At 45.4% G+C, this 12,285-nt stretch overlaps 1 pseudogene; it reads right to left on the bottom strand.

Moving 5' to 3' along the window:
- LOC121395695 overlaps positions 1 to 12,285 on the bottom strand; it is a 191,962-nt pseudogene that overhangs the window by 119,544 nt on the left and 60,133 nt on the right.

Consider the following 12,285-nt stretch of genomic DNA (forward strand, 5'->3'; position numbering starts at 1 on the left):
ATTTCACCATTCTACCCTCTCTCTTTATCTCCCTTAACATGAAGCCTTGTCCTTTTCAGTGTTTTCCACCTCAATCCTGCCCATCATGGTATCCCTTACCTTCCCCAATGCGCTCGCTACATCTCTCGCGCCTTTTTTCTCTTTCTGCCGTCGGCGCCATTGTGCGTTCCACCTTGGAACGCACTTCCGCTTCCGCCCAGCCTCTGCTTGATCGCGGCGCGGGTTATCTCTCTTCCCGCACTCCCGACTGGCGCCAAAACCGTCACGGCTCGCTTAGGACTCCATCTCTTCCTACAGCTGCTGGTTCCTTCCCCTTCTCTCCACTACTGCCCCTGTCGCTGCTCCGTTCCTGCTCCTGTGAACTCAGCGCTCTCGCTCCACATATTGTGCCTTCTAGGCAGTCTTCCAACAGCAAGTACTTTTCAACATTAAAGGGGCACTACACCAGATAGCCATGTGGTTTACCCAGGGACATTAACCCCTCTACTCTGTTTCCACAGCACGCTTGGAGGTTTATCCCCTGATTTCAGCCAGATTCCCCTGCCTCTGTTTAAAAAAAAAAAAATTCTTTCAAAGAAGAAAGAGCATTATGGCAGATAAAACAGAAGAGCCCAGGACCTCTAAGTCCTCAGCTCACACACGCCAAACTACACAAATCACCTTTCTAGCCTGCACACAATGTAAGGCCAAATTTCACTCGGCCTCGGCTGAATCCCTGTGTATGGCCTGCAGACCTTCAGATCCCTCACCACCACCATTGGCCAGTACATCTGAGTCTGAACTGATCAGGGCCCTTACCCTCTCACTTGCAGGCATCCAAAACCTGGCCCGCATTCCAGAGACATTAGACAAGGTCCTAGAGCACCTTTCACAACCCGCTAGATCTGCCGACCTCCCCTCAGGCCCCAAACGCCTTGCACCTTCGCCTCCTGATTCCCCAAGAGACCCGTTCTCCCCCTCTGACGAGGAAGGCCAAGTACTTTCACAGGATGACTCTGATCAGGAACACATGGATCCAGATCTAGACACCCCTAGAACACAAAAGGAGGTGGAAGGACTAATACAAGCTGTGCTTAGTACCCTTAACATCGAAGAGCCGGTCTCGGTTGAGCCAGCAAAAAATATCTTTAAGAGACAAAAGAAATGCTCTTACGTCTTCCCAGCTTATGAACAGTTGGATGACCTTATCAAGGCCCAGTGGAAACACCCTGATCACAGGGTTCAGATATCGAGACGTTTCTCTCAAACTTATCCATTCCCTCAGGAGTGCACTGAGCTCTGGGCATCACCCCCAGCGGTTGATCCCCCAGTTTCCAGACTTTCCAGGAATACCACCATTCCGGTGGCAGACGCAGCAGCTTTCAAAGACCCTATTGACAAGCGTTTGGAGGGGTTTTGCAAATCTTCCTTCACAGCGTCAGGATCAGCTTTTAGACCTATCTTCACTATTGCCTGGGTCGCTAAAGCCATGGAGGTCTGGGTAGAACAAGCTGCGCAACTTCTTGGGTCCGAAGACCCGACTACTGACAATCTTCTCTCCCAAATAGCTGATGCTACCAACTACATTGGAGATGCGGCTATCGACGCAGCAAAGATGGTGGCACAGGCCTCGGCTCAATCGGTGGCTGCTCGCCGTTTCCTCTGGCTGAAGACATGGTCAGCCGATCTCACATCTAAACGCTCCCTAGTCAGCCTGCCCTTTCAAGGCAAACTACTCTTCGGGGCCGAACTAGACAAAATAATCTCGCAGGCAACTGGCGGTAAGAGCACACTTCTCCCACAGGCCAGAGCCAAAAGGCCAACCTTCAAGAGACTACCCTTTTTTTCGACCCTTTCGGCAAGGCCAAAGGTCAAAGACACAGACAGACAAGCCCAACACCAATTTCCGTTCTCGCTACCAAGGTAAACAAAGGTCCAGTTGGTCGTCTAACAAGGCACCGGCCAAGTCCTCTCAGGACAAGCCCAATTCTGCATGAAGGGGTGCCCACCCCCGAAGGGATCCCACTGGGAGGCCGCCTCCAATCCTTTCGGGAGGTGTGGGAACTCAAGATACGGGACCAATGGGTTCTTCAAGTCATTTCTCAAGGACTACTAATAGACTTTACCCTACCTCCTCCCCACAGATTTTTCGTATCAAGGTTACCCAGACAACCTCACGGTCACGGTCATCCAAGACCTTGAAAAGCAGGAACAATTCAACCCGTTCCACAATCAGACAAGGGAAGGGGGTACTACTCAAACCTCTTTATGGTTCCCAAAAAGGACGGCTCGCTGAGACCAGTGCTAGATCTGAAGGATCTCAACCCCTTTGTCAGACGCTATCACTTCAAGATGGAATCAATCCAATCAGTTTTAGCGTCCATGGAAGATGGAGAGTTCGTGACAGTCATCGACATAAGATGCCTACCTCCACATACCCATCCACCCAGCCCACCACCAGTTTCTTCGATTCTTCGTGAATGGTCACCACTGGCAGTTTGTTGAACTCCCATTCGGACTTTCATCAGCCCCCCGCACATTCACCAAGGTGATGGCGGCAGCACTAGAAGAACTCAGACTACAGGGCATACCGGTCATTCCATATTTGGACGATCTTCTCGTAAAAGGCGAGTCGGCAACAAAATCCCTTTACCACACATCCCGGGTCCTACAAACCCTGACAGATCTGGGTTGGACTATCAACTTCAACAAATCACAGCTCATCCCGACTCAAACGATAGAATACCTGGGGCTGATATTGGACTCCAGGAAAGGGAGAGCTTTTCTTCCGCAAGAAAAAACCAGCACCCTACTGAGCAGGATTCGAACGCTCCAGAGTTCCTCCACGGTCACTCTCAGAACGGCCATGCAAACCCTAGGTACGATGGTAGCATCCTTTCCAGCAATCCCCTATGCTCAATTCCACACCAGACCCCTTCAACATGCAATTCTGCTGCACCAACACAAAGATCGATCCGATCTGGACCGCCAGATAACCCTTCCGGAACGGGTCAAACTCTCTCTCACTTGGTGGACGCAACCACAACGGTCAACGGGGGGGCGACCCTTTCCTCCTCTCCACTGGACAGTTCTCTCGACGGACGCCAGCTTACGGGGCTGGGGAGGTGTGCTGGATCAGACAACAGTCCAAGGCCTTTGGAATCGGGAGGAACGTTCTCTCCCCATCAATCTTTTGGAACTCAGGGCAATTCGCTATTCACTGGAAAGCTTAACACACCTACTTCAGGGCCAAGCCACGCGAATACAGTCCGACAATGTAACAGCCGTAGCCTACATAAACCATCAAGGCGGCACAAGAAGCCCCGCAGCCCTGAGGGAGGCGCAACACATCCTGATGTGGACAGAAAAACACGTTCCGGCTATATCTGCGGTCCACATTCCAGGGGTGGACAACTGGATAGCGGACTACCTCAGCAGGGTAACGCTAGATCAAGGAGAGTGGAGTCTGCATCAGGAAGTTTTCCAACTCCTCGTGGACAGATGGGGACTACCAGAAGTGGATCTGATGGCATCCCGACGCAACTGCAAGGTCCCTTGCTTTGTGGCTCGAAGCCAAGACCCGCTCGCTCACGCGATAGACGCCCTAGTGATTCCCTGGTGGTTTTCCCTGACTTACATCTTTCCTCCTCTGGCACTGCTTCCAAAGGTTGTCAAAAAGATCAAAAGAGAAGGCACCACGACCATACTGGTGGCTCCCTACTGGCCCAGGAGGCCAAGGTTTGCAGAAATAGTGACATTAGCTAAGGACGATCCGTTCCACCTGCCTCTTCGACAAGATCTGCTGACCCAAGGCCCTGTCGCCCACCCGAATTCTCGTCAGTGGGCTTTGACGTCGTGGCTCTTGAAGCCTTAGTACTGAAAAGAGCTGGAGCCCCAGCAGACGCACTACCTACCATGCTCCGGGCTCTCAAGTCAGTCTCATCCAAGACGTACCACAGAGTGTGGAAGACCTTCATCACCTGGTGCGAACACAGGGGTGCTGACCCACAAAAGGCTTCGGAGACGGTTATACTCTCCTTCTTACAGGATGGCTTGCAGAAGGGGTTGGCCGTGAGCTCTTTGAAGGTGCAAATATCAGCATTGTCCGTACTTTTCCAGAAGAAACTGGCCCTGCGGAGTAACATAAGAACGTTTCTTCAAGGGGCCATTAGGTTGATCCCACCATATCGCTGTCCGGTACCACCTTGGGACCTCAACCTGGTACTCTCAGTGCTACAGGAGGATCCATACGAACCTCTAGACCAGCTTCCTCTGTATACGCTGACTGAGAAAGTGGTTTTTCTTCTGGCCATCACATCGGCTCGCAGAGTCTCTGAATTGGCGGCACTCTCCTGCAAGTCACCCTTCACCATCATCCACAAGGACAAGGTGGTCCTCCGCACTACTCCGGACCTTAACAAGTACATTGTAGTGCCTTCTTTGTGCCCAGAACCCAAGAATCCAGGCGAGTGCAAGTTACACACCTTGGACGTTGTCCGAGCCATCCGAACATATCTCCACGCTACCAAAGAGGTCAGAAAATCTGACTCCCTATTCATCATTCCGAACGGACCTAAACGTGGTGCCAAAGCAGCCAAGTCTACCCTAGCCAAGTGGATTTGCGCTACCATCATCAGAGCCTACGCACTTAGAGGAAAAGATCCCCCGCTTAAAGTGAGAGCTCACTCTACTCGCTCGCTTAGCACTTCCTGGGCAGTTCCGCATCAAGCATCGGTGGAACAAGTTTGTAGAGCGGCCACCTGGGTGTCCCTTCATACATTCACGCGCTTCTACAGGCTACACAAAAGGGCTTCGGCCGACGCCATTTTTGGGAGGAAGGTGTTACAGACTGTAATTACTTAAATGTCTATGGGGTTTTCAGTGTCCCACCCTCATGGGTTGCTTTGGGACGTCCCCATGGTGCCTGTGTCCCCCAATTAGGCAAGAGAAAGAGAGATTTTTGTACTCACCGTTAAATCTTTTTCTCTTGTCCTATATTGGGGGACACAGGCCTTCCCTCCCTGTATCGACACTGATCTGTATATGGGTTTTTGCAGCTCCCGTTGGAGTTTCGTTGGGTTATATTTCTATTTAAATATTTCAACAATGTTATATATGGTTATGAGGGGGTAGAGGTTCTCCTCTTCTGTTTTTGGTCATCATGTTCCTTCTTCGGTCGAAACTGGAGATTGTAGGAGGAGGCAGGGGATGAAGCCCAGAGCAGGAGGAGGAGTTAAAGTTAACTATTTAGTGTCCAGTCTCCAGCTGCAGGATCTTCATCCCCATGGTGCCTGTGTCCCCCAATATAGGACAAGAGAAAAAGATTTAACGGCGAGTACAAAAATCTCTCTTTTATTCCGTTTTAATTACCAGTCCCAGGACAAGCACAATACAAAGAAAATGAAAGGTACCTATGAGTGTCATGGGATGGGCTAAATGCACCAGGGCAATGTCGTTGCTGTTCTCCTCACTGTCTGGGTTGAGGAACGGTAAGTACCCAGAATGGTATATGATGCCTTTAACTCCCTGCAGTTTTCCTCTTAGTGAGAGCTGGGATACTGCCCCTGCAAATACACGCCACTGGCTCACTACTCGATTCCTCCTGCAGAGAGATAAGTATACTTTCAGGGATTAAGCAGAGGTGGAAATTGATGAGCTGCCTACAATAAACTGTTTACTGCTGTTTATCATATGTAAAAATATATATTCATATAAATATTAGAGACAAACAGGAATTTCAGCTCCTTCCCAGAGATAAGAAAAAGAGTTAATATGAATTATCACACTCTTACGCACAGATTCCTCTCTGGGATTGAGCCACTATTTTTGATGATCCCAACACCAGTGTAAGTAATCCTCAATTTGAGGGTCTTTTCTCTTTTTTCACCCTATCTGGTCCTCAACTCTAGTGGGATAAACACCGCAGGGTCCTAACCCCACTAAAGTGCAGGCACAAGTCACATGACTTGGGGCAGCTGGGAAATTGACAATATGTCTAGCCCCATGTCAGATTTCAAAATTGAATATACAAAAATCTGTTTGCTCTTTTGAGAAATGGATTTCAGTGCAGAATTCTGCTGGAGCAGCACAAATAACAGATTCATTTTGAAAAAATTTTTTTCCCATGACAGTATCCCTTTAACGTTTTCAACCAACAAAAATGGAAGAGCTCATGGCTCACAGAATCCAATTTGCTGTTTATATTCACTGCCAATATTCTCACTGATAATGGGAATGATCAGCAGACGTTTCTCTGTTGAATAAAATCAGCAGAGGTTTCCATTGTTTGATCAGTTATCAGGGGAGTTCCCCCCAGATGGATCAGATAAGCATTGGCTTCCCTGTTGGATCAGATCCCCTGTTGAATGAGGAAGTTTTCCCCCAAATTATTCCATCCCCCCATTAACGTGTATTACTGATATTTTTCCCTAGCCTCACTTTTACCTACTGGATGTGTAAAGTGGGAAATCTCTGGTTACCTTGACACTGCACAGAGAGAAACTGGCCACTTGGGCATTCACTAAGAAAGGAGACAAGAAATCAGAATAGAGAAAAAGCACCAGTTAGTAATGCTTGATCTGGAGGCACACAGACACCCCCAAACTGTGGACCCTAAATTTACAAATGTGATTGTCAACCTGTGTTTGCAGCAGTACTAAAACTCATATAAGGACTTTGCCAAGAGTTTAGGTTCTATATTAATAGTGCTACAGACTGGTCAGCTCTTGGCTATTTGGGGATCATGTGATATGTATAATTTAAAGGCTAGATCTCACAGGGATCTGGCAGTTGTATGAGTGTGACTGTGCACAATTAGAGGGTTAAGACACATCTATCAATCATATGTCTGGGTCCACATATTGCTGCCATCATAGGGACACTTACCAGACTGTTAGGATGTCTAGAAGCCTCTTGGCACTGTTGATCTGAGACTCCCGCACACAATAATATCCCGATGTTCCATTGGTCCCTGCTGTTTCAACTCGGAGGTCCTGATAAGACACTGACCTGAGAGCCAAAAAACACAGTCAATAGCCTCTAAAGAGCCAAGCACAGTATCATGTAGCACCTTAGCTTCTTCTTTGATGTTTCATACCTGTTAATGATAATATGTTGATTGGAGGAGATCTGAGAGTTACTGTTTTATTATTAAAGAGGAAAAAATAAATCATTTTTAAAAGTTTGGATTATTTGGATGAAATGGAGTCAATGGGAGACGGCCGCTCCATAATTCAGAGCTTTCTGGATAATGGGTTTCCGGATAACGTATCCTGTACAACCTTTCATCATTTCAGTAGGGCAGTCCCTCAGGCTCAATGCAGAAACAAAAAAGGAATTTAAGGGGAACTACGCGCAGAATTGAAAATTTAATATATGCTTCATCATACTGAAAAAAGAAACAAATCAAGTCTATCTTTACTATTTCTCTCTCAGCATCTGTTTCTCTTCATTCTCTTTTCTTGCAGCAGTTGGGTGTCAGATATTCATTGACAGTTAGATCCAATATATCTTAAAGGGGGCTCCTTTTGCCTAGAAGATGTATTAGAGCTCACTCTATTAAACTCACCAGACATCATGTCTCTCTACATGCAGAATCTGTGCAAAAGGCAGTTATTTTGTTAGATTATGTTTGTACTGGAATCAGTTATTTGAGTGAGCTCTAATTCATCTGCTAGGAAAGGAGCCTCCCTATAAGATATATTGGATATAACTGTCAATGAATATCTGACACCCAACTGCTGCATGAAGACAGAATGAAGAGAAACAGATGCTGAGAGAGGAATAGTGAAGATAAACTTGATAATTTTAGAAATGATGCAGAATATTCAATTGATTGTATTTACAAATTGTCTTATTTCAGTATGCTGAAGCTTATATTACATTTTCATTTTCCCCTTTAAGTACCAATTCATATAATTGCCTTCTAGAAAGACTTTCCATTTCCCTAAAAGTAAAATTCTACTTTTTCAACAATTCTAACCTAGAAAGATGTGCTCCAGAAACCCAACCAGCCTAATCAGAACCCCCTTCACTCTATACGGCCCTCAACCCAGTTTCTGATAAAAGGTATAGAGATAGGAACGCAGGAACCGAGCCCCATGATTCTCCCCTGAAACCAACCAATGGGTCGGGTCTATAGTATTAGAGATTCTGGTTCTCTCTCAGTCCAGCCATATCCCAATCAACCAAAGCAGTAAGGAGATCATTTCACCCAGAGATGGCTTTTCTGTCTACCACTCCTACAGAATACACACATATGCTTTTCTTTATGGCATATTCCACAAATATATGATTTAAATGAATTATAAGCGCAGATGAAAGTAAGAATCTAAAAGCATTAGAAGCAGCTATGTGTTCCATCCAAGAGAAATTAATTCAGACTTTTGGCAGACCTTGGTTTCTTGCTCTTACCATTAATGATTACACCCTGGAAATGATGAAAATATGAATGTGGCATTAGCTGGTGCTCACCATCCAAGGGACAGACCTAACATCCCCCTTGCAAACAGTGATACAGAGGGGGTCTTAGCTGTATACAATCTGTTTGGGTCCGTCTATGTTAAAGGAGAACTAATTTTACTAAAGAAGTAGCTAGAAATGTTGTACATGATGTTTTGTGCTGTTGTACCAGCCCAAGGCAACCACAGCCATTTAGCAGTAAAGATCTGTGTCTCCAAAGATGCCCCAGTAGCTCCCCATCTTCTTTTCTGCTGATTCACTGCACATGCTCTGTGCTGCTGTCACTTACTGAGCTTAGGGAGCCACTCACAATATACAGTACACATAGAATAGAAATGTCACAATATAAGGCTGATTAGTAATTAATACACATAATTACTACATGGCAGCACAGAAACCAGTGCAATTAGCATCAGAATTTAATAATCAGCAAACCTGTAGCATCAGCTTATATTACAGCCAGGGAAGCTCATTTTCTGCTGGATAATTAGTGACGAGCCCTAAGCTTAGCTTCTCAACAGCCAATCAGAGCCCACTGAGCATGTGAGTGTCACAGACACTTTCCCAGATGGTGACCCCCTGTGAAAGGTTAAAAATCCTGCATCATTGCTGCTGTTATATTTTTAGCTAAATTCATTTTTAGGGTTTAGTTCTCCTTTAAGGTTTGCAGATCCCATAAAAAATCATTGACACGTCCAGAAAGTTCAGTCAGAAATCTGACATGGGGCTAGACATGTTGTTAGTTTCCCAGGTGCCCCCAGTCATGTGCCTTGGGCTCTGATAAACTTCAGTCACTCTTTACTGCTGTAGTGCAAGTTGGAGTGATCACCCACCTCCTGAGAAGGTAACCAGATAACAGCTCCCTGGTAGAACAGCACTTTCTGAAAGCACATGTCTAGGCAAAATGGCCTGAGATCCACCGACACACACTAATATTACCTTTAAAACTAAAAATATAATACATTTTCTGGTTCAGGAATTACATTTTGTATTGTAGATTGAATTATTTGTAGTGTAAACAGTGTAATTTAAAAATAAAAACTACACCATAAAAACCATGACAGTATCCCTTTAACTTTTTGTATGTTATAGAATGGCCACTTATAAGCAACTTTTCAATTGGCCTTCCTTTTTTTTATTTATAGTTGTTGAATTATTTGCCTTCTTCTTTGGACTCTTTCCAGTTTTCAAATGGAGGTCAATGACCCCCTCTAAAATCAAATGCTCTATAAGGCTACACATTTATGGTTATTGCTACTTTTTATTACTCATCTTTCTATTCATATTCCGATCTCTTATTCAAATCAGTGCATGGTTGCTAGGGTAATTTGGACCCTAGTACCCACATAAAATTGCAAACCAGAGAGCTGCTGAATAAAAAGTGAAACAACTTAAAAACAAAAAAATAAAAAAATGAAAACAATTGTAAATTGTCTCAGCATCACATTATATCATACGAAAAGTTCATTTAAAGGTGAACAACCCCTTTAAATTATTTATCTTTTTTTGTTCATCGTCAGCTCTCCAGCATGGAATTTTCTGTTTGTTTCTAGATATCTAGTTGCTAGGATAGCCTTTTGCCCTAGCAACCAAGCAGTGACTTGAATGACAGACAAGAAAATGAATAGAAGGTTATAATAACAATACAATTGTAGCCTTACAGAACAGTTGTTTTAGTTGTCAAGATCAGTGCCCCCTTTAAGGGAACTGAAAAGAAGAGGTGCATGTGTTGTTACTCTGTTCTATCAAAAGTAGCTGAAGTTGAAATAAAAAAAGTGATGTCACATTTAGAGCAGTGGCGGAACTACCGGGGGAGCAGGGGGTGCGAGCGGCCAGGGCCCACACCCCCTCAGGGCCCCCCGGCAGCACCACACGCCACTAATTCACCCCGGAACCGCCCCGTACGGAGGGTGGCGGGGCCCGACTGCGCGTCACGCACCAGGGCCCGCCCCCCTCTAGGAATGCTGCTGATTTAGAACAACAATTCTAGACGAGCAGTTGAAGTACTTTTTCAGACCTAATAAAGCCCATTTCTTCGCAGCTCAATGTCGCCACCTCTGGGTTAGAGAAAGATGAGCAGACCAGACGCCACACCTTTTCCTTCTCATCGTACACTGACAAGCGGTGGTCCGGAAGGTTTACCTGGACTGGATGATGAAAGATAACGTAAGAAAGAAAGCATGGGATGGTCGCTGTACTTTTATACATCAGATTTCAGTGACAATTATAGTCTATTTATAAGCAGGGCTAGTCATCCTTTAAAGGAAAACTATACCCCCAAAATGAGAGACAGTTTATATAAAATTAAGTGGCATATTAAAGAATCAAGCTGGTATATATATATATATATATATATATATATATATATATATATATATATATATATATATATATATTTAAGTAAATATTGTCCTTTTACATCTCTTGCCTTGAACCCCCATTTCATGATGGTCTGTGTGCTGCCTCAGAGATCACCTGACCAGAAATACTGCAGCTTTAACTGTAACAGGTGTGGAAGCAAAAAGGGATTTTGTACTTACCGTAAAAACCCTTTCTAGTAGGCCCGAACTGTCAGTGCAGACGTAGTGGGATTTGTCATCCTTCACCTCTGGAGGCAGGACAGAATAAACTTGTTGACTCTTGGCTCCTCCTCCTCCTCTATATATATGCTGGCTCCACGATTCCTTCCTCAGTTCTTTTGTAAGCTCAGTCAGTGGAGACAGTACAGTCAGAAAGAAGAGCAAGAGACAACAGCCAGAGTAGATAGCGAGAAAGAGGTCCCTGTGCCCATACTAAAATCAGCCTGGGTGGGACTTACTGCACTGACAGTTCGGGCCTACTAGAAAGGGTTTTTACTGTAAGTACAAAATCCCCTTTTCTCTAGTCGGCCCTCCTGTCAGTGCAGACGTAGTGGGACGTCCAAAATCTGTCCCTCTGAAGGGTGGGTATAATGAACGACTGAGTAGCCTCAATTTACCTAATCATATTGCTACTGCAGCCTGTAAAACTTTCCTGCCAAACAGGGCTGGTTGCGAAGCGAAAACATTTAACTTATAAAACTTTATAAAAGTATTGGGAGAAGCCCAAGTAGCTGCCTTGCAGATTTGTTCTGCAGTTGCCATATTTTGAAGCGCCCATGAAGTACTTTGTGCTCTTGCAGAATGGGCTTTAACTGCAAAAGGTCTGAGTTTATGTTGAAAATCATAAGCCACGTTGATCGTCTCTACTAACCAGCGGGCAATAGTTCTCTTAGACACTGCTAAGCCCTTGTGAGTGGTAGCATAGGAAATAAACAAAGAGTCAGACTGCCGGTATGGTAAAGACCGTCTCAAATATATCCGCAGTGCCCTCACTGCGTCCAAGGTATGAAGTGATTTTTCCCTGACATGTGTTGGATGCGGACAGAAAAAAGGAAGAATAACGTCCTGGTTAAGGTGGAAATCGGATACAACTTTCGGCAAGAATCCGGGCATGGTTCTAAGGGCTTTTTGGCAGTTTTTGGCACTCCCACTACTTTGAAACCACTATGTATGTTTAAATAAAGCCAGACATTGATATTATTCCTACCGTCTCCCGTGGATACGTTTTCCAGCGCTGCCAGCGGTAAATTGGTTGTGTGTATGTGAAGGCTCGGCTGAGTGTTGCCGGGATCCCGCGATAGCTGCGGAGGACGTGGGAGAGTGGAAGGAGTGGGGAGAGCTCCGCCATCGTTTTCTCCTTTCTAATAATGGTTCTAAGGGCTGCCTTATCTGCATGAAGGGATGTCCATGGTTCCTTACAAGAAAAAGCTGTGAGCTCGGACACCCTCTTTGCTGAGGTGATGGCTATCAAAAAGGTAACTTTGGG

This window comes from Xenopus laevis, chromosome 7L (genome assembly GCF_017654675.1).
Source record: "Xenopus laevis strain J_2021 chromosome 7L, Xenopus_laevis_v10.1, whole genome shotgun sequence".
Classification (NCBI taxonomy): Eukaryota; Metazoa; Chordata; class Amphibia; order Anura; family Pipidae; genus Xenopus; species Xenopus laevis.